This window comes from Nicotiana tabacum, chromosome 18, assembly GCF_000715075.1.
Source record: "Nicotiana tabacum cultivar K326 chromosome 18, ASM71507v2, whole genome shotgun sequence".
In the NCBI taxonomy this organism is placed as follows: Eukaryota; Viridiplantae; Streptophyta; class Magnoliopsida; order Solanales; family Solanaceae; genus Nicotiana; species Nicotiana tabacum.
The window spans coordinates 25,670,891-25,695,171 of record NC_134097.1 but is presented as its reverse complement, the minus strand read 5'-3'; the positions used below and the strand labels follow the sequence as shown (position 1 = coordinate 25,695,171).

General features: G+C 34.2%; 1 long non-coding RNA gene across 1 annotated transcript; it reads right to left on the bottom strand.

Annotated features, from left to right (window-relative positions):
* Positions 1–13,497: 13,497 nt before the first annotated feature.
* LOC107763237 (uncharacterized) lies at positions 13,498–18,420 on the bottom strand. Its single transcript, XR_001642985.2, has 5 exons — positions 18,202–18,420; positions 15,072–15,198; positions 14,686–14,967; positions 14,494–14,598; positions 13,498–14,119 (listed from the first exon to the last, which is right to left on the bottom strand). It is a non-coding gene; the product is annotated as an uncharacterized LOC107763237 (long non-coding RNA).
* Positions 18,421–24,281: the final 5,861 nt, after the last annotated feature.

The following is a 24,281-nucleotide window of genomic DNA, read 5'->3' as shown; positions in this document are numbered from 1 at the left end:
TTCTCTAGAATATTCAATCAGACTCTTCTTCCTAACCCAAACCTTCAGCTCCTCATTTATGGCAGAGCTCCATGGTTAGCTGATTTCTTCATGGTATCAGAGCCACATGGCCATTAGTGTGGTCTTATTATCATCTTCAATTCAGATCTCATAAAGCTTATTTGAAGGATCAACAATGGCGACTCTCAATAACACTGAACTAGAGAAATTAGGTCATAATCATCCACTTTTTCTGAATTCAAATGATAATTCAGGAGTTATTTTAATTTCGTTACAATTGAGAGGACTAGGAAATTACTCTATGTGGAGCCAGGCAATGCGAATTGCAATTCTAGGTCAAAACAAGCTAGATTGCATTGACGACACATGCAAAAAGGAGAATTACGGTACGAATCTCGTTGATCTCTAGGAATAGTGTAATGCAATTATTTTGTCCTGGTTGATGAACTGTGTTTCACCGGAGTTGTTGAGTGGAATGGTGTATTCCTCGAATGCTAGTGAGGTTTGGGATGATTTGAATGAGCGTTTGACAAAGTTGATTGTTCTAGGATTTTTCAGATCCATAGAGAAATTGCTACTGCTAGGTAAGGCACTAGCTTAATTTCCACTTATTTCTCAAAATTGAGAGTACTTTGGGCAGAATTTGACAGTTTGGCACCAATTCTTGGTCGTGATGCTGCAAATTCTCATGAATTTGTTCAGTTTATGGAGCATCAAAAGCTTCTACAATTCTTGATGGGACTCAATGAATCTTATGAACAAGCTCGCAGTCAACTCTTGATAATGGTGCCAGTGCCATCAGTGAACACGACATATTCTATGTTAATGGAACGTGAGAGCCAAAGGACTATGGCAAGCATTTCTGCTAACATGGATAATGCTGAAATGACAGCATTGGTGGCTAATAGGGCTGGAAATCAGCAGAAAATAAGGAAAAATTACAACCTCTTCTGTGATTTTTGCAAGATGAAGGGCCATACTAAGGAAGTTTGCTACAAAATAGTGGGGTATCCAAATAATAACAAGTTCAGGAAGAAATACAACACACAGACAGCAGCTAACGTAGTAGTTGAACAAACTGCACCTGCAGGATGCACTCCAACTCCTACTGCACAAACTTTTACTCCAGAGCAGTACCAGCAGATTTTACAACTTCTAAATAGTAAGCCTACAGAGGTCACAGCTAATGCAGCAGATCTTGAGTCAGGTAATATCACATGTTTAATGGCATTTTTGAATCAAGGAGATTGGATTATAGACAGTGGAGCCTCCAATCACATGACCTCAAAGATTGACTTATTGAATAATACAATTCCATTAGACAGTCGTAGCTCAGGTCACTTACCTAATGGAAATCTAGCTAAAATCACTCACAGAGGGTCAACTAATATTTTCAAGAACTGCAAGATTAGTGATGTACTTCATGTTCCACATTTTAAGTATAATCTACTGTCAGTTCCAAAACTTACTGAAGAATTGCAATGCTTGGTTGCATTCTTTCCTAATCTATGTATGTTTCAAGACCTCTACACTGGCAAGGTGTTGAGGATTAGGAGTGAAACTAATGGGCTATACAATCTTAGGAGATGTCTGCATAAGAAACAACCATCTACACCAACTGTAAATATCATAGCTATGCAGATTTCAACACAAAATAAGCAGAGCCCAATAAACGTGGAAGTTTGGCATCAAAGACTTGGACATCAGCCTATGGAAGCTATAAAGAAAATTGGCAAGCTCAAACAGCATTTCAGAAAAGATAGTTCAGAAACTGTATGTTTTGATTGTTCTGTTTGTCCATTAGCCAAGCAAACTAAGTTGCCATTTCATGTCAGTATTAGTAGAGTAAAGAGTCCATTTGACCTTTTTCATTCAGATGTATGGAGGCCTTACAGGGTGCCTACATATGACAATAAAAGATTTTTCCTTACAGCTGTTGATGACTTCTCTAGGACCACTTGGTTGTTTCTAATGAATGCCAAAGATGAAACCTATTGGTTGATGAAAAGACTGATTTGCATGATTCACACACAGTTTAATTATTTTGTTAGAGTTATAAGAATAGACAATGGATCAGAATTTGTCATTCACATATAAAACAATTCCTAGAGACATAGGGAATTGTTCACCAAACAACATGTGTGTACTCCACAACAGAATGGTGTTGTGGAGAGGAGACATACATATATTCTGGAAGTGGCAAGAGCCTAAAGGTTCTAGGCTGTCATCCCTCTAAGATTTTGGGGTGAGTGTGTTCTTACAGCAGTACATATCATAAATAGGTTACCTTATATAGTTTTAACAGGTAAATCTCCATATAAAAAGTTGTTTAATACTTAACCTTCTATAGATCATATGAGAGTGTTTGGATGCTTATGTTATGCTATGAATGTAAGGACGCAGGATAAGTTCTCAGCCAGAGCTTTACCTGCTGTGTTTGTGGGGTATTCTCCAACAAAAAAAGGCTACAAACTATATGATCTGCAGGTTAAACAGTTTATTATTAGCAAGGATATAGTTTTTAAGGAACATATATTTTCTTTCAAACAAATGAAGCTATCAACTATTCCAGTCTTTCAAGTACTTGAGCCAGCTGATGTACCAAATACTTCAGAAGTATTGTATGAAGATCAAGCAGGTGAACATAATGCAGACCATGATAATGATGCTGAACAGAGGAATGATGCAGTCACTGAAGAACCAAACATTTCACTTAGTACTTCTCCTGTACCAGTTGTTGAAAGTATTGGTCCTAATGTTGTACCACAATTGTAAACCGAGTCTTCACATTTGCAAGATGTGGATGATGCACTACCAATTGCAGTCAGAAAACATCCCAGAACTGCAGGACCACAAAAATGGCTGCAAGACTTTGTCTCCACCTCCCGTGCATATCCTATGTCAGACTACCTGAGTTATGATAGGTTATCCCCTTCCTATACTAGGTGCATGTCAGCTCAATCCTCTATAGTTGAGCCCAAGCATTATCATGAAGCTTCAAAAGATGAAAGATGGGTAGCTGCTATGCAACAGGAAGTCACATCATTAGAAGAAAACAACACATGGGATATTGTTGATCTGCCTACCAATAAAGTTCCTATAGGATGCAAATGGGTATACAAAGTGAAGTACAAAGCTGATGGTGAGGTGGAGAGATTCAAAGCTAGACTTGTAGCCAAAGGTTTCAGTTAAAAGGAGGGCCTAGACTACAAGAAAACATTCTCACTAGTGGCCAAGATAGTCACTGTTAGATTAGTCATAGCATTAGCAGCCTCTAAACATTGGCACATTTATCAAATGGATGTGCACAATGCATTCTTGCAAGGTAAATTATTTGAAGAAGTGTACATGCATCTTCCACAAGGGTACAACATCAAGGGGGAGTCCAAGACCAAAGTGTGCAAGCTAAAAACGGCACTCTATGGTTTGAAGCAAGCTTCAAGACAATGGAACTTGAAGCTAACAGAAGCTCTTAGAGATTTGGGATTTGTTCAAAGTCATTTTGACTACTCCTTGTTTACACAACAGAGAGGCTTAACTTTGGTAGTCATTCTAGTCTATGTAGATGACCTCCTAGTTATAGGAAATGATCCTAAACTGATTCAGTCTGATAGGGAAAATCTGCAGAAGAAGTTCAAAATGAAAGACTTGGGGGAACTCAGATTCTTTTTAGGCATAGAATTTACTCGCAACAAGGCTGGCATTCTGATGAATCAGAGGAAATATGCACTTGACTTGATTGCTGATTCTGGGCTAGGGGAGCTAAGCCAACATCCACTCCATTAGAGTGCAATCAAAGGCTGACTACAACAGAATTTGATGAAGTTGTCTTGGATTCTGAGGATGCCACAAGTGCAGGAGTCAAGGACCATATGTCGCCTGACCCTGAACCTTATCAAAGGTTAGTAGGCAGGTTGCTATACTTAATAATGATAAGGCCTAATATAGCCTATGTTGTTCAAGTTCTAAGTCAATTCATGCATAAACTTGAGATATCTCACAAGGATGCAACATTGAGGGTAATTAGGTATGTCAAAAATTCACCAGGATTAGGCTTATTGATGCCCTAACAACAGTCTGATAGCTTGGTTGCATTTTGTGATTCAGACTGGGCTTCTTGTCCTCAGTCCAGAAAATCAGTTACAGGGTATCTAGTCAAATTTGGTAACTCCTTGATATCATGGAAGTCTAAGAAGCAAAACACAGTCTCCAAAAGCTCAGCAGAAGCAGAGTTCAGAAGTATGGCTTCCACAGTGGCAGAAGTGTCATGGTTAGTAGGACTGTTCAAGGAATTGGGAATTCAGATTCAACTGCATATTTCCTTGCATTGTGACAGTAAAACAACTATTCAAATAGCTGTAAATCCCATTTTTCATGAGCGGACAAAATATATTGACATTGATTGTCATTTTGTGCGAGAGAAGCTGCACCAGGGTCTCATCCAAAATCATCACATTAACACCAAGTTTCAATTGACAGATATACTCACTAAAGGTCTATGGAAGGTCCAACACTATTCTTTGGTTAGCAAGCTGGGGGTTGAAAATTTGTTCATACCCATCAGCTTGAGGAGAAGTGTTGAGATTAGTAATGATAGTGGTGGTTAGGATTCATTAGTTAGTTAATTAGTTGTAACTAACTTACCTTAGAATAGAGTTAGTGTAACTCAAGTTAGCTTTAGTTTTAACTCTAGTTAAGGAGTAGAGTCGGTTTATATATTTGTATGTACAGATACTGTAAAGAGTTAGTCAATATAGATTTATCTTCTTCTTCCTCTAGAATATTGAATCAGACTCCTTCTTCCTAACCCAAATCTTCAGCTCCTCATCCATGGCAGAGCTCCATGGTTAGCTGATTTCTTCAAAAAGTTGATTTTTATGAGTGGAAAGAAAATTTTCACCCAAAAATTACTTTTTTGGGGGCTAAAACTCTTGGGAATCATTTATATATATATATAGTAACTTGGTAAATGAATCTAGGATTGTGTTGGTATTTTTGGTTGTTCAAAATTGAAAAAGTCATCAAATTGAATCTTTATTACAGTCTAACTACAGAACATAAACAGATAATTAAAAATAAAAATACAAACTATAAAAGATTGCATAAAGTCAGAGGCGGATCCATATTATCGTTTTGAGTTTGAAATTCTTTTTGTAACCTGTTTGATTTTCTTGGTTAAAAATCTATTATTTGTACTTAGTGAAATTTTTAACACACATATAGGTATCTTTGAACCAAAGTCAGTGAATTTGGATGAATTCTTAAGTAAAACACAATATCCGCATCTGCACTAAGTGTTTATCATTTATCTCGTATGTTGTTTAGACTCGTAAACTTCATGCACATAATCAAATATATATCTATAGAATAATTTGTAACCTGATTAGAAATAATTTAATAATCCATTTCACACAATATGCCACATTACGACACAAAAAAGTTAGTTTGTAAATAAGGAGGGTATAAGAGATGAAAGGAATAAGGTCGGCCAACGTCAAAATAAAAACATAAATAGGGTTAGATTCGATGCACAAGTGATTTAAAAATATTTTCTTTTCCTACTGTTTTTGCGTCAATCTATACTATATTAAAAGCACGAAAACCCTTAGAGAAATATCGTTCACCTTTTTTACCCTTTAAAAATAGATTTCACATTGGACTAACTTGTAATTTAAGTTATTTTTCTAATATTTTGGACTTTAAAATTACTAAAATTTTATTTACCAAATCATTCCTTATTTGAACTCTATATGAAATCCTAATATTTAGGATTTAATAAGAATACTATAAAAAAGGAATCATATAAAAGGTTCTCCAACAAAGTAAAACAATCCGATACATAGCATATCATTAAAATTGGATTGGATCACAATTTTAGTTCCGACACTTTAAAGTCAAGTACAAATATTTTAAGTTTAAATTTATACTTTTTTCCTAGCATTTAATAGTAGTATAAATAAAATTAGATAAAAAAATAATACAGTTTTATATAATATTTGAACTCCCTTCATATTCAAATAATATATTCTCTTCATCGTTTTTTGGTACAATGTTTAAAAATTGTACTCAACTATTAGAACAAATAATTAAGTATTTTCTCTTCATCAATTTTATGTGTAATATTTTGAAAATTACACTCAATAATTACAAAACAATATTTAAAATTTAAAAATAAATTTTACATTAGACAAAATTGAAGGATAACAATTTAAGGTACAATGTGAGATTACTCAGTTTCATGTTTGGTTGAATTTTTTCGGTATAAGAAATTGCAAGAATAGTTATACCAAAATATTAATTAGCTACTATTTTTATTCTACATTCATGTGGGATAATAATATAAAAATTAACTATCACAGGATAAAATAATTAAATGACCAAAATATTCTTCTCCAAAGTGCTTATTCCAAAATCCTTTAAAAAGACCAAGATTAAAGTTAAAAATAAAATTTTATCCAAGTTTTTTATATGGAAAAATCAAATATATTTTTATATTATATTTCATATATTTTATTTTTAATCTAATGAACCAAATATTTATAAATCAAAAACTATCTAATAAATATTTGTTTCTTATTTAATTTTTGCATTATAATTTTTGGATTATAATCCCAGTATATTTTTTTGTGAACCAAAAGACCTTGTAGGGTACAGACATTTATTTTTATAAGAGTGAGAATTGACACTAAAAATATTTAGACAATAGAAAAAAATTAACTATATTATAATATTTAGAGTCAAATTAGTAAATTACGAACTTGAAACAATAATAAGATAGGAGAAGGCAGTATTATGTATTCGAAATGAATTTATTAATTATTTTTCTCTCCTTTTAATTTATTTTAACAAATGACAACTTCGGATGTCTTTTTAATACATTTATAAGCTATTGTTTTTGTAAAATATTAACTCAGTATTAGTCATTTGTATATTTTACACTATAGTTATTAATTTTTCCTTGAGCTATTGGGACAACCTCTTCGTTTCCAAATCTCCAAAGAGAAAAAAGAGTTAATATATAAATAGGTTTTACTTGATACATCCTTAAAGAATCTTGATAATACCCCCTCCGTTCCGGTTGATGTGAACCTATTTTTTTTGTCCGTTTAAAATAGAATGATCCCTTTCTAAATTTGAAAATAATTTAGCTTGAACTTCCAATTCAACTCTTAATGAGAAGCTTTTATAACTACATAAAAACTCTGGCATGTTTACCACCACAAGTTTCAAAATAATTATAGCCATAAAACTATTCTGATTTGTTTAGGACCACAAATTTCAAAAGTCTTTTTTTTCTTCTTAAACTACGTGCCCAGTCAAATAGGTTTAAATAAATTGAAACGGAAGGAGTAATATTTATGTGTTACTTTCTTGTTTTTAATATTATGTCAGATAAATAACTTTAAATATCATAAGATATTCCCTCAGAAGTCTTTTGAAATAAGAATAAAATATTTAAAGATTTTTATAGAGAATAATTTCTTTCTTTATTTGAGTTGGCTAATGATATCAACACTCATCATTTTCAAGAAATATACTCTTTGTTTTACGATCAAAAATATTTTTAAAATAATTTTTTGTGAATTTTTAAAATAATATATTCAATAATACGAGGTACACGTGCAAAGCGCGTACTTTAAGACTAGTTCTAATCAAATGAACAACTTGGTTGTTTGTTTGTTATTTTTTACTAATTGTGGAACTGAAACAACTAAGTAATTAAAATGCATTCGTTCCCTGAGGTATCCATTTTGACAGGGGCGGCTCAAGTATATGTGGGATTTAAAACCAAAGTTTAATATGAGACTTAAATTTTTAGAAGAAAGTTATAATATGTTTTTATTTATAGTCTATTCTTCTAGCTGTTTGAGGTAAAAAGTTGTTAATAATCTTTTCTATAATCGATTTTCTCTAATTATTCCTATTCAATTGATATTATAGCCAACTCATTTAATCTTTCTTAAGTTATTGTTGATCTTAGATATGATTTTATTACAAGGTGTTACTGTTAAGAAGTAGTTAGTCCATTTCCATTAGTTAGTTAAGGTCGTTACAGTTAGTGATTGGAGTAGTTGCTCTGTTAGTTAGCTAGTGTGACAGCTGTAAATTAATGATTCCAGCTCAGGATTGTTAGTAGAATAAACTTGTATATATACATTACATTGTAAATGAATAGAGCAAGTTAACATTTTCAGATATTTTCTCCTCTTCTTCACTCTCTCGTTCATTTGCTCTGTATTTCACAGAAAGAGAATTGAACTTGTAGCTCGTTCAACCATGGCAGATCTAACAGATTTTAGCATGGTATCAAAACCACTGATGCTCGTTAATTTCTGAGAATTATCTCTATCTAGGTAATTCGTTTCCTCTAGTTAGTTAGCTTAAATTCATTTCTTTATCCACCAATGGCGGAAGCTGCAATTCCGTATACTCATGCTCTGTACCTTGGGCCATCGGATACTCCTGGAGTTATTCTGATTCCTGTGAAGCTTACAGGATCAGAGAATTACAGTTTATGGAGTAGAATGATGAAAATTGCTCTTCTAGGAAAGAGGAAGTTAGGGTTTGTGACTAGGACTTGTACAAAGGAGTCATTCACAGCTGATTTGAATGAGCACTGGGAAACTTGTAATGTCATTGTCTTATCATGGCTCATGAATACAATTTCCACTGAGCTTCTAAGTGGAATTGCATATGCTTCGAATGCACATTTGGTTTGGGAAGATCTGAGGGAAAGGTTTGATAAGGTGAATCGAATGCATATTTTCCAATTGCACAGAGCCATTGCCAATTTGACACAAGGAACTGACTCAGCTTCGAGTTATTTTACTAAGCTGAAGGGTCTATGGAATGAGTATGATGCGTTAGTGCCAACTTCAAATTCAACAGAATACAAGGAACATCTTCAACAACAAAGACTTCTGCAATTTATCAGTGGTTTAAATGACTCATACGATCAAGCTAGACGACAAATCCTCATGAAGACTAATGATCCCTCACTGAACCAGACCTATGCTATGGTGATAGAAGATGAATCTCAACTGTCTCCAGGACTAGGTTCAATGAATGAGAAGAATGATCCAATGGCTATGTAGGTAGGAAGAAATCAAGGATATAAAGGCAAGAAGCCCTTTATGCAATGTGACCACTGTGGCCTAAAAGGTCATACTAAGGAGAACTTCTATAAGATTGTTGGATACCCTGAAGATTTCAAGGGAAGGAGGAAGCCTGACAACAATAATGGTGGACAATATGGTCGTGGCAATGGGGGTCAATTTGGCTTTGGGCGTGGATCTCACCAATACTTTGTTGTAGCCAACAATGTGCTTGGAAACACTGATGCTAATTTTCAGGGATCTTCATCAGCTAGTGATGCCTTAGATGGAATAACTGGGAAAGCACCATACTTCATAGAAGAGCAATACAAACAGATTCTTGAGCTACTCAACAAGGATACAACATCTGACCGTCAAGTCAACATGGCAGGTATAACAGGTGAATTTTTGCCTAAAGATCATTTTGAGGAATGGATTGTAGATTCTGGTGCTAGACATCACATAGTGAATTTCCATGATAGACTGATAAATGACACAAAATCCTCAAGAGCCTCTAGTAATGCAGTTCACTTACCCAATGGAGATAGAATTCCTATTGCTCTTACTGGTTGGGCTGCCATATTTTGCAGTGAAACAATACATGATGTTCTTTATGTCCCAGGATTCAAATTTAACCTCCTCTCAATCTCCAAACTAACCAAGGAACTCTGGTGTTTAGTGAACTTTTATCCTGACTTTGTATTGTTTCAGGACCTTTACAGTGGCAAGGTGAGGGAGATTGGTAAGGAGACGGGAGGTTTGTACATATTCAGAGGGGCCAATGGCATCAACAATATTCACCAGGGCATGGTAGTTGCTGCAACAGTAAAGGAAGACTACAGGCTATGGCATCAAAGACTTGAACACCCATCCCTTATGGCTATGAAGAATATCACCTTGCTAAGCAAGAATGTAAATAGTGAGTCATTAAATAATTGCCCAGTCTGTCCATTAGCCAAACAAACTAGACTGATGTTTTCTAACAGTACATCCAGAGATGAGGCTCCTTTCTCTCTTGTTCATATGGATCTTTGGGGACCTTATAGGATTCCCACCTTTGATAAAAAGTACTATTTTCTAACTGTTGTTGATGATTTCAGTAGATATGTTTGCATCTATCTGCTGTAACTTAAATCTGAAACTATAGTCGCAATAAAGAATTTTTTACTTATGGTAAAGAATTAGTTTGGAAAGGTGGTTAAAGTCTTGAGATCAGACAATGGCATAGAGTTCTTTAACTCTCAATGAACGGATCTACTACTAAGTCAGGGAATTCTGCATCAGATTAGATGTGTTCATACTCCACAACAGAAGGAGAGAAATCATATACATATTTTGGATGTGTCAAGAGCCATAAAGTTTCAGTCAAAGTTGCCCATTAAGTATTGGGCATGTTTGTTAAAGCTGTTGTGTATTTGATAACCAGACTTCCATCAACTGCAATTTTAGGAAAGAGTCCATATGAAGTAATGCATAACAAACCACCATCATTGACACGCCTGAGGGTGATAGAATGTCTATGTTATTCAACAGTCATTCCAAAAGGGGATAAATTTGCAGAAAGGGCAAGGGCATCTTTACTCATGGGATATTCTGAGAGACAAAGGGTATATATTCTGATGGATCTGAATACAAGACAATTCTTTGTCAGTAGAGATGTAGTCTTCAAGGAATCAACATTTCCTTTTGGACAGTCTACTAATGAAACTGATCAGAAGATCTTAGTTTCTTGGAACAATCTAGCTATGATGTTCCTACTTCAGAAGTCAGTCATATAAATGAGGAACATGAACATGATGTAACAGCAGAAGAAGCAACCACAGAAGAAGGGAATGTGATGCAGAATGCAGAAGCAGAAGAAGTATCCACAAATGAAGGAAATAAGATCTCTCATCCCATGAACACTATGATTGATTCTTCATCTGAGAACATGTAAGCAGAAGAGTCTCAGCCACCCATAAGGAAGTCAACTAGAGAGCTTAAAGAGCCCATCTGGATGAAGGACTACATAGCACATGGGAAGTCAAGTAGCAGATATCCCATAGCAAATACTCTATCTTATGAAAGAACTACTCCAGTATATCATTCTTACCTAGCAAATATTTCTAATCTGATAGAACCTCAACACTTCAGGCAGGCTGTGAAGGATCCAAGGTGGATAGAACTATGAAACAAGAGGTTAAAGCACTAGAAGACAACAGGATATAGGAAGTAGTTGACTTACCTCATGGCAAACATATTGTAGGATCCAAGTGGGTGTATAAGATTAAGTATAAGGCTAATGGTGAAGTTGAGAGGTTCAAGCCTTGACTTGTTGCAAAGTGGTATAGTCAACAAGAGGGGCTTGATTACCATGATACTTTTTCACCAGTGGTGAAAATGGTCACAATAAGATCAGTAATAGCCTTAGCTGTCTCAAAAGGTTGGAACCTATATCAAATGGATATTTGCAATGCCTTTCTACAGGGAGATCTTTGTGAAGAGGTGTATATGGATATGCTTGAAAGCTTCAGAAGATAGGGGGAGTAGAAGGTACGCAAACTGTTGAAGTCCTTATATGGGCTTAAGCAAGCTTCAAGACAATAGAACATCAAGTTGTCTGATGCTTTAATAGAGGGAGGTTTTGTGCAGAGCAATCATGATTACTCCTTGTTTACTTTGACAAGGGGTACATGCCTAGTGATTATCCTGGTGTATGTTGATGATCTGCTTATAACTGGAAATGATGAAATGTTGATAGCTGAAGCAAAACATGTCCTTCATCAGAAGTTCAGGCTGAATGACCTAGGTGAGCTTAAATACTTCTTAGGAATTGAAGTGCTAAGGTCCAAGAAAGGAATAATCTTAAATCAAAGGAAATATGTCTTGGAGATCATATAAAGTGTGAGGCTTCGTGCAACCAAGCCTGCTGCAATTCCTTTGGAAACAAATCTCAGGCTCACCACACTTCATCGTGATGCAGCAACTGGAGCTAAGGGTGATGAAGTTCTGAATGATGTCGATTCATATCAAAGACAGATAGGGAAGCTGATGTATGTCACTACCACTAGACCAGACATTAGTTGTGCAGCAGCCAAAGAGATCTCATTGGGAAGCTGCACTAAGGGTAGTAATGTATCTGAAAGGATCTCTTAGCCAAGGCACTGGTTGAGATAGAAGTTGTTACTACAACATTAGCTTGTTGGTGTGGTTCAGACGGGGCAGCTTGTCCTAACACAAGGAGATCTATCCCTAGATATGTGATCAAACTTGGTGCATCTCTAATTTCATGAAAATCAAAAAGCAGCAGACAATGTCCAGGAGTTCAGCAGGAGCTGAGTATAGAAGCATAGCCTCAGCAGTAGCAGAAGTCACTTGGTTGCTAGGCTTGTTCAAGGAGCTAGGAGTAGATATCAAGACTCCTGTTGCAGTTATGAGTGACGGCATATCAGCTATGCAGATTGCAGCTAATCCTATTTTTCATAAACATACTAAACATATGGAGATAGACTGCCACTGCATCAGAGTCAAAATTAAAGCTGGCATTGTACAAACAATTTATGTGAACACTAAAGATCAGTTGGCAGATTTGCTTACCAAAGGACTGACCCAGGTTCAACATAATCACCTACTAGGCAAACTTGGTGTGATTAACATCTTACACCCTTTAGCTTGAGGGGGAGTATTACGTGGTGTTACTGTTAAGAAGTAGTTAGTCCATTTCCATTCACTACAAGAAAAGTGCCATTTACATGAGGATTATTTTAGGGATTATAATGTAAAATTCGCAGGTAAATATTTTACCTGGGGATTTTCATGCAAACGGGAATCCGCAGGAATAAAGGTCGTGGGTAATTATTACTTGCGAATTTTAAATTCCCCAGGTAAATTACCTGGGAAAACATTAGTCGCAGGTGCATTACCTGGGAATGTTAAATCCCTATGCAAGTTGCTTGCGGATTTTTCCGCAAGATATACCAACAAATCGTAGTAAAGTTTGGTAAAAAATTGTGAAAGAAAGGAGTTTTCCTAGGGATTTTCATGGAAAATATTCGCATGTAACTCCGCAGCAAAACCTCCAAGTAAATTTGCAGAAAATATTCAATAAAAATTTCGTGGAAAAAGGGAATTTCGTGGGAATTTGATGTAATAATTTCGCAGGTGAATTCCTAGCAAAATCCCCATGTATTGTATATTTGCAGGTAAATTTCCAACAAAAGAATAATCTGCTTCAGGGCACTTCCCAATGAAAATCCACAAATAACTAGTACATTTTTCAAAAGCAAATTTATTAGTATTTAGTCCCAAATTATATTCCACACAATTCAATGAACATATGATATTCATTCTTTTTTTTTTTCCAAACAAACAGCTCTGCACAAATCCGAAGTAATATATAGCCAAAATATGATCCATAAATTAATAATTAATAATGCATAATTCCTAAATGAACAAAAATAATAAGTCTAAATTGTAAATCTTAAATAGTACTACCAAGTATCTCAATCCTAATCATACTTAGTATCTCAATCATAATCTTACTCATCTATCGAGTTGTTGTTATCATCATTATCACTCTGTGAATCTTGATTGTCTTTTGAAGATGATGGTTGTGCATTCGAAGATAATGTCGGGTAACCCACGTGCTTTATCAGTGCTGCTAATTTCTCATTTGTGTCACCTAACTCCTTTCTCATTTTTTTGTTTTGGCATCTCATCTTTTTATTTTGGCGCCTCATCTCTTCATTTTGGCATTGTGCCTCTTCCAACTGATTATATAACTCAGCATTTAACGCATGAATTTACGTTCTAATCCGATCATCAACTTCTTCCGACACATCAGATGTTGTTTGCTTAGTCACTTTTACAGATCGACCCAATGAGCCAAGACCTGCGACTCTTCCTTTTTTCTTTCCACCAACTGATAGCACCCAAATATCCATTTCACTTAATTGAGAAAGCTCGCTAGCTGAATTAGTTTCTCCATCAACAGATGCACTTTGGGAAGCTAATAATTCTTCTTTCTTTTTTTTTTCAAAATTAATCTGCACAAAAGCATTGAAACAAATATTAGTGATTTTGCATTAAAACAAATATTAATAATTTTGACAATTGTTAGCTACAAATAAATCCACTGTTCATATGAACACAGAGGTTGTCAATTACTTGTGTAATGCCTAATTGCTTGTGTAGATGGGACAAGTAATTCTAGCAAGACATAATTACATAGTGCAAGCTTGTGCATAAGTTTGTTGGACTATTAATTCTTCTGCTCTTCTTGAAACAACCAATTTATTTATCAACTTAATAGAGTAACAACAGTTACATAATTTAAATACATATATATATATATATATATATATATATATATATATATATATATATATATATATATATATGTTGTAGAATGAAGACTTACATAAGCAACTTCAGCTTTCTCATTTACCCAACTTTTATCTTTCTCCTATCGATGAGTGCGAAAATAAAATTCTTAAAATGAAGGACCTTTTCCCATAGCTTCCTTCTGTAATTAAAGAAAGATGTATATGCGATCAACATTTATATGATCCATTTAATAGAACGAAAAAATTAAAAAGGAATTACATATTACCATTCTCTTCCAAATTACGCGATGAGGTATACAACCACATGTATGAACCGAGGCACCTGCATTTGCATCACGATTCTTTTTGTTTTGTTCCGACTTTAACTTAAATTAAGGAGACTCCCAATGCTCCTTCATCTCCTTGAATACGGCATCACCCATCCAATTTGGCTTCACAGACAAGTCCTTTCTAACATCTTGGAAACGTTAGATTATTTTTGAAGATGCCATTTTCTCAAAATTGTGTCGTATAACATCATTATAGTGAGGGAGCCATCTAAATTTCTTCTGTAGCATTTTATAACACAACACATATCAAAATAAAATCTGAATCGGTCCTATAAACTTACACACTAACTTTTGAACATGAATCATATTATAAACATCCTTACCTTAAATTCTTCAAACCACATATCCCGAGTAGGTTGTGGGAATTTCTTCCAAGAAGGTTTAGCCAGCTCAAATTTACTACGAATGCAGCTAGCAATGCCTTCAATAACTGGCTTATGAGGATCAAACCTACATAAAAATGCAGTAGTTATCAATTATTTATAATTAACAAGGTAGTTTCACTCATCATTCCATTCAATCAATTCCCATCAATTAATCACATCAAATTTGTCAAAATTATTCTCTGTAAATCGTTAAATTTATACTATTACAAGGCTCGTGCACTTGACGAGTTTACTACCACTTTAAAAAGGACTAGAATTGTACTATTATGCTAAAACTCACACTTTCTGTTCCATTGCTGACACAAAGGTTCTTCAGAGAAAGGTGGAATCCAGAAGAAGTTGTGCTCATTGTGGAGTAAGTCATCACCAGGCATATTCGCCAAAAAACAGAGAAATTGTCGAGCATTTTCACTCAAGAAAAGGTTCAATCCCCTATCCTTCTAAATATAATCAAGCATACAAGTCAAGAGGGAAAGGAGTTGAATAAAAAGAAAAGACGACTTTTGATTTCTCTCAAACAGGCACTTCTTTTATCCTTCCTAACAAAACATCAATATTAGGCATTTCAGGACTATATTAGCAATGGGGTGTTCTAGTCTATATCCATCTATTGTTGAACTAGAAATCCTTCTAACAATTTAATTGGAATGGAACTGACAACAGTTCTAAAGAAAGTCACGCACATCGAGTGAAGTTCTAAAGATAGTTGCACTTTCACTATAGTCTACAAGCAATCATACAAAACAGAAGTGCATTAAAAGCATTTGGCAGAAGACATTGCATAAAAGCGTGGCAATCATGACTTTTCATCCCAAAGAGCTTTAAGTGTTGCATATCAACACGTTTATCTAAATTTGAAGCATAACCATAAGTCATCTTTAAATATTTAACCCATTCACATACATCTTTCTTTTGGTTTTGATTTAAGGTAAACTTTGCTTTGGGTTTAATCCATCTCCCATTACCATCACATTGCAAGTGTAAATCATTTCGACAACAATGTTCTTTCAAGTCCATTCTTGCCTTCTCATTATCCTTAGTTTTATCTTTGTTGTCCATAACAGTATGAAAAACATTATCGAAGACATTCTTCTCTATGTGCATCAGATCAAGATTGTGACGAATCAGATTGGTCTTCCAATATGGAAGATCCCAAAAAATACTTCTTTTAGTCCAATTATGGGAAGTTCCATATCCATAGAACTTGCGCAGACCCGATTCAGTTATCTTAGGAAACCCTCTAACTTTTTCCCACACTTGATACCTAGTTAACCTTGGAGGAGGTCTAGACTTCTCTGCTCTCCCTTTGTAGAAAGCATTTGTGTTTCTTCTAAAAGCATGATTAGAAGGCAAGAATTGGCGATGGCAATCAAACCAAGTATTTTTCCTTCCATATTTCAACCAAAAAGCTTTTGATTGTTCCATGCAAATTGGGCATGCTAATTTACCCGTTGTACTCCACCCTGATAGCATGCCATAAGCAAGAAAATCATTAATTGTCCACATTAATGTTGCTCGCATGAGAAAATTTTGCTTCTTTGACACGTCATAAGTTAGTACACCATTAGTCTATAGTTGTTGCAGTTCATCTATTAACGGTTGAAGATATACATCAATTTTTCCCTTTGGATTATGAGGACCTAGAATGACCAATGTTAAGAACATGTATGGGTCAGTCATACATAGATCTGGAAGAAGATTATAGGGAGTAACAATTACTGGCCAACAAGAGTATGGTGATGCTGACTGGCTATACGGTGTAAATCCATCAGAACATAAACCAAGCCTAACATTTCTAGGTTCTATAGAAAAGTTCGGATAGGTTCGATCGAAATATTTCCATGCTTCTCCATTTGAAGGGTGGCATAGCACGCCATCTTTCCTACGATTTTCATATTGCCACCTCATGTGCTCTGCAGATTTTGTGGAAGCATATAGTCGTTGAAGCCTAGGAATGAGTGGCAAGTAATGCAATCTCTTACGTGGAAAGAACCTTCTTGTTTTGCTTGCGCACTTGTTCTTTATAACGAGGTTCATGACAAAACTTACACTCGGTCATGTTTATATCAGCTTTGTAGTACAGCATACATCCATTAACACAACAATCAATTTTTTGACTAGTTAGACCAAGCCCTGAGATTAGCTTCTTTGCCTGGTAATAATTAAGAGGTATCTTATTATCAGGGGGATTTGAATCCTTCATCAATTGTGCCATTGCATTAAAACAACTTTGGGACATATTGTGTTCAGATTTGATACTTATCATTCTAACCGCCATAGCCAACTCTGAATATTTATCCGGGCCATAATGGTTGCTGAGCTGAATTCAACATGTCATAAAACTTAGTAGCTTTCGTATTTGGAGGCTCTTCTAAATTGGGTTCTATTTGATGCCCGAATTCTATGCCAGCAGCATCATAAACCATACCTTGATATCTAGTTACATGTTCATAGTCATCCCCTAGAATGCTACTTTGACTGCTTGAAGCTTTGTCAAATTTACACCCTTGATGACTACTGTAAGCACCTAAATTGTTATATTCATTTAAATTAATTGGAGGTGCTTCCTCTCCATGTGATGTCCAATACCAATATCTTGGTGTGAATCCACTTCGATAAACATGCGCATTAACTTCATCTGGCGTAAGGTGCTTCATATTTTTACAACGCTTGCAAGGACACCTTATGACTCCCTCAGATAAGTACTTCTGTTGAAGACAAGCAAATTCAATAAACTTCTCCATGCCACTTATAAATTCAGTTTTATATCCTGCTCGACCTGGGAGAAGTCTATTTTCCATCCATTTTCGATGCTCAGGAATTTTCATTATGCCACCAGTATTATACAAGTAAACACAAACAGGTAAGAAGTATTATTTAATAATCTCACTAAAGCTTTAACCAACCAAAGCAGTAAGCACACCGCCTTAACACCAAACTATTAAATTTAGTTCCAGAGAAACTTTTAAGACCATAACATGACAAGACCAAAGTTAAACGCCTAAAAACATGGACAAAGAAGATAAAAAACTATTTAGAGGAAGAAGCAAGAAAGTATGTGGATTACCTTCTTCAGGCCTTTGCCGAGGATTGTTGACCGTGAGAGGAAAGCCTTGGGTCGAGAATAATTGTATTTTGGAGAAACACTTGAGCCCTAGAATTTGGTATTGCAATGTGAAGGGTTTCAGAAATTGAGAGCCATCTTAGAGAGGGAAAAAACCCCGCGTTCTGTATTTGGGAAAAAACCTTAAGAGGGAAACAAATCAATTGTGCGGTTATTTCTTTTCAATTGTATTTATTTGTTAGCTGCCTCCTTATGTCATCTCTCTCGATACTAGTTCTTTTTTTTTTAATATCACAAGGGCTTTCCGTGGACAGTACTACCATATATGTGTTTCTTTTAATTTGAAGAACAATGAGCCACAAAACTTAAATTAAAATTATACTTTAATTTTTAAGAAAAAATTGTATTTATTTAATTTTATGTATAATTCTTGTCTTTATAAATCTATATTAATATATTAAAGTGAAAATTATTGAATATATAAATAGAACTATTTCAGTGATTAAAAAAAAGATAAATAATACGTCACGGAAAAAATATATAATTTCCACTTTTAAAAAAATTCAAAAAATAAAATTCAAATGACTCAAAATTTTTTTTGACTATACTACTCAATTTGATGTCATTATATATTGTTCGCAAATGCAAATTGATTTTTTATTCTTTGATCTAAAGTTATTCCTTTTTATCAAAGAGTAATTGATTGGATGTCTTAGTGAGATTTATCGTTTTACTTATAATTGTGTTCGAAATAAATAAATAAATAAATTCTCACTACAACAATTATTTTAATAAGATAAAATTATAATTAATTAAACAATACCTATAGTAATCGATCAATCTTACTATCATGGAGGCAAAAGCAATATATGGCAAAACATCACCTCAATGATAGTAAGATTACTATCATATTATCGTCAAGCAAGCAAAATACAAAGGTGATATATTAGTTTATCTAAGCAATATATATATATTGCTTATATCACCTTTATATTGGTTTATAAACCAATATTATTGCTATAGTCAGTTTACCCAACAATAATCATCTTGTTCTTTGTATGTTACTTATGCAAACCAATATATCATCATCTTTATAGTCAGTTTACTAGACGATAATGATTATAACATCGAGTCTCTCTACTCCTTGATAACCATTAATTGTAATGTTTTTTTAATAAAACACTCTGGATAGGAGCGTTAGTGAACACATGGAGCAGAGCGAAGTGTATCGTTCGTAATGTAAAGAAAGATATCATAAAAGTCAATTATTTGTTGCACTTCTACAATGTATTTCATTCGTGTGGCTCAAAAACACATGAAATTTCCCAAGTAATACTGCAAGTATAAATATCCCCATGTAAATCCCCATGAATAAACCCCCAGCTAAAATCACAACAGTTTTATTCCCATGTAATTCTGCAGGTACAAATATCCCCAAGTAAATTCCCAAGAATATATCACCAACTAAAATCGTAGAAACTATATCCGTAGATAATTCCACAGGTACGTATATCCCCAAGTAAATCCCCACGAATAGATCCCCAGCAAAATCTGCAGTAATAATATCCCCATGTAATTTCTCAAGTAAATAATATCCCCATGTAAAATCCCATGTGACTATCCCTAGCAAAACTCACGTAGTCTACCTGGAGATATTCATGCGGATTATCAAAGGAAAATTTTTTATTTTTTTTTCGTTCTCTTTTCTGCGAATTTACCTGCGGATATGGTATATGCGGATTTAATTCCCAACTAATTCCCCAAATGCTATTTTCGCGCTAGATGGCGCTAAATATACCTGCAGAATTTCCTGCGAATTACGTTTTCGCAAGTACCATATTTTTATATTTAGGAATTTTAGATTTTCCCATGAAAATCCGCATGTATTACCTGCAGAAAAAATTCCCATGTAAAATCCCCATGTAAATGACACTTTTCTTGTAGTGATATTAGTTAGTTAAGGTCGTTACAGTTAGTGAGTGGAGTAGTTGCTCTGTTAGTTACCTAGTGTGACAGCTGTAAATTAATGATTCCAGCTCAAGATTGTTAGTAGAGTAAACATGTATATATACATTACATTGTAAATGAATAGAGCAAGTTAACATTTTCAGATATTTTTTCCTCTTCTTCACTCTCTCGTTCATATGCTCTGTATTTTACAAAAAGAGAATTGAGCTTGTAGCTCATTCAACCATGGCAGATTTTAGCAGATTTTGTAGAGCAATAGAAGTATAGAACTATTGGAAAGTTAAAAGTATTGTTGAATACTTAAACTAATGAAATCTTGGAGAAAGAAGGTGAGTAAGAATATTAAAGAGAAAGACATAATATATAGGGATTTGTGAAATATAAATAGATTGGGGAAAAGAAAAATTGACTTGGACATATTAAGAAAGGGAGAATAAATTTTTATACGTTATCCAATATCTAATATCTAATATGAATGAGTAAAACAGAAACGTTGAGAAAGCTATCTACCCATTTTTAAATATGTCAAATTATTACTTTCTTTATATATCTAAAGAGTTCTCTTTCCTTTTATATTAAAAACTCAACTTTGTTTTAAAAGTATTAAATATTATCTTTTAAATACCTATAAACCTATTATTTAAAAAAAAAATGGGCCCCCAAATCTGAGGGCCTAAGGCACAAGCCTTACCCGAGAGAAATTCAAAAATAATCAGATTTATAAGTGATCATTCAAAAATAGCCACACTTTCAAAAGTAATCGAAATTTAGCCACTTTTTATATAAAATTAAATCTGAACGAAAACACCGTTCAAAATCCGGAAAATACTCCAGTATATTATATTGAAGTTTCAGCATAAATATACTGGAACTCCAGCATAATGGAGTTCTAGCATAAGTATACTAGAACTCCAGCATAATATACTAGAGTTTCAGCAAAGTATACCAGTCCAGTATAATAAACTAGAAGTTCATACAAAGGTGCTTAAATCTCCAGTATATTAAGCTGGAACTTTTCGCGTGTTGGAGTTTCAGTATAATATGTTGGAAATTCATACACAGATGCACCGAACTCCAGTATATTATGTTGGACCGGTCTCTGTTGCAGCAAAATAGTGACTATTTTTCAATGACTTGACAAACGCTGACTATTTTTTAATGATCAATCCGAAAACTGGCTAGCCCGTACTATTTTTACCATTACCCCTCGTCACATTAGAACTGGCCCTGCATTTTGCGCATGAGTATCATACATCTTTATGGACAATAACAAGTATATGGTCCCCAAAAAAATGATTTTTTTGTTCGAAAAACATCAATAGAAGAATACTTCGATTTTCCTGGAATAACTGAAAATCACCCGAAAATATTTTTAAGAAATTCAACACTAGAAAAGGTTTCTCATCACACTTCTCAATCCAAACGCCAAATAAATGAGTATTTCAGTTTAAAAACTAATATCACTACTATAGTTAGTTTACCCAACGATAATCATCTTGTTCTTTATATGTTACTTATGCAAACAAATATATCATCATCTTTATAGTCAGTTTACTAGACGATAATGATTATAACATCGAGTCCCTCTACTCCTTGATAACCATTAATTGTAATATTTATTTAATAAAACACTCTGAATAGGAGCGTTAGTGAACACATGGAGCAGAGCGAAGTGTATCGTTCGTAATGTAAAGAAAGATATCATAAAAGTCAATTATTTGTTGCACTTCTACAATGTATTTCATCGTGTGGCTCAATAACACATGAAATTTCCCAAGTAATACTGCTATCCCCATGTAAATCCCCATGAATAAAACCCCAGCTAAAATCACAATAATTTTATTCCCATGTAATTCTGCAGGTACAAATATCCCGAAGTAAATCCCCAAGAATATATCCCCAACTAAAATTGCAGAAACTATATTCGCACATAATTCCACAGGTACGTATATCCCCAAGTAAATCCCCACGAATAGATCCCCAACAAAATCTGCAGTAATAATATCCCCAGGTAATTTTTCAAGTAAATAATATCCCCATGTAAGACCCCATGTGATTATCCCTAGCAAAACTCGCAGGTAGTCTACCTGGAGATATTCATGCGGATTATCAAAGGAATTTTTTTTATTTTTTTTCGTTCTCTTTTCTGCGGATTTACCTGCGGATATGGTATATGCGAATTTAATTCCCAACTAATTCCCCAAGTGCTATTTTCGCGCTAGATGGCGCTAAATATACCTGCAGAATTTTCTGGGAATTACGTTTTCGCAAGTACCATATTCTTATATTTAGGAATTTTAGATTTTCCCATGAAAATCCGCATGTATTACCTGCACAAAAAATCCCCATATAAAATCCCCATGTAAATGACACTTTTCTTGTAGTGATATTAGTTAGTTAAGGTCGTTACAGTTAGTGAGTGGAGTAGTTGCTCTGTTAGTTACCTAGTGTGACAGCTGTAAATTAATGATTCCAGCTCAAGATTGTTAGTAGAGTAAACATGTATATAAACATTATATTGTAAATGAATAGAGCAAGTTAACATTGTCAAATATTTTCTCCTCTTCTTCACTCTCTCGTTCATATGCTCTGTATTTTACAAAAAGAGAATTGAGCTTGTAGCTCATTCAACCATGGCAGATTTTAGCAGATTTTGTAGAGCAATAGAAGTATAAAACTATTGGAAGCTTAAAAGTATTGTTGAATACTTGAACTAATGAAATCTTGGAGAAAGAAGGTGAGTAAGAATATTAAAGAGAAAGACATATAATATGTAAGGATTTGTGATATAAATAGATTGGAGAAAAGATAGATTGACTTGGACATATTAAGAAATGGAGAATAAATTTTTATACGTTATCTAATATCTAATATGAATGAGTAAAACAAAAACGTTGAGAAAGCTATCTACCCATTTTTAAATATGTCAAATTATTACTTTATTTATATATCTAAAAAGTTCTCTTTTCTTTTATATTAAAAACTCAACTTTGTTTTAAAAGGATTAAATATTATCTTTTAAATACCTATAAACCTATTATTTAAAAAAAAAAAAAGGGCCTAAGGCACAAGCCTTACCCCAAGAGAAATTCAAAAATAATCAGATTTATAAGTGGTCATTTAAAAATAGCCACACTTTCAAAAGTAATCGAAATTTAGCCACTTTTTATGTAAAGATAAATCTGAACGAAAACACCATTCAAAATCCGGAAAATACTCCAGTATATTATATTGGAGTTCCAGCATAAGTATACTGGAACTCCAGCATAATGGAGTTCTAGCATAAGTATACTAGAACTCCAGCATAATATACTAGAGTTCCAGCAAAGTATACCAGTCCAGTATAATAAACTGGAAGTTCATACAAAGGTGCTCAAATCTCTAGTATATTATGCTGGAACTTTCCGCGTGTTGGAGTTTCAGCATAATATGCTGGAAGTTCATACACAGATGCACCGAACTCCAGTATATTGTGTTGGACCGGTCTCTGTTGCAGCAAAATAGTGACTATTTTTCAATGACTTAGCAAACGCTGACTATTTTTTAGTGATCAGTCCGAAAACTGGCTAGCCCATGCTATTTTTACCATTACCCCTCATCACATTAGAACCGGCCCTGCATTTTGCGCATGAGTATCATACATCTTTATGGACAATAACAAGTATATGGTCCCCAAAAAAATGATTTTTTTGTTCGAAAAACATCAATAGAAGAATACTTCGATTTTCCTGGAATAACTGAAAATCACCCGAAAATATTTTTAAGAAATTCAACACTAGAAAAGGTTTCTCATCACACTTCTCAATCCAAACGCCAAATAAATGAGTATTTCAGTTTTTTCACCTTCACAATGGAACTACAGACCGTTCCAATTATATATGTTTGGTTATAGTGGTACATATTCTCTATAAAATGGAATTAATGAGTCAAATCAAATCTATGTGAATCACAAAAACACAACCCACCAAAATAAACCATGACACCAGATTAAAATGACTATCTGCTGAATATATTTGATGGAAATTGACATCTATAAAGTCAAAGAAGAATTTCACACCAATTGATACAAGGTAACATAACCTTGGTTATTGATCACAATCTTAATAAAAGGAAAA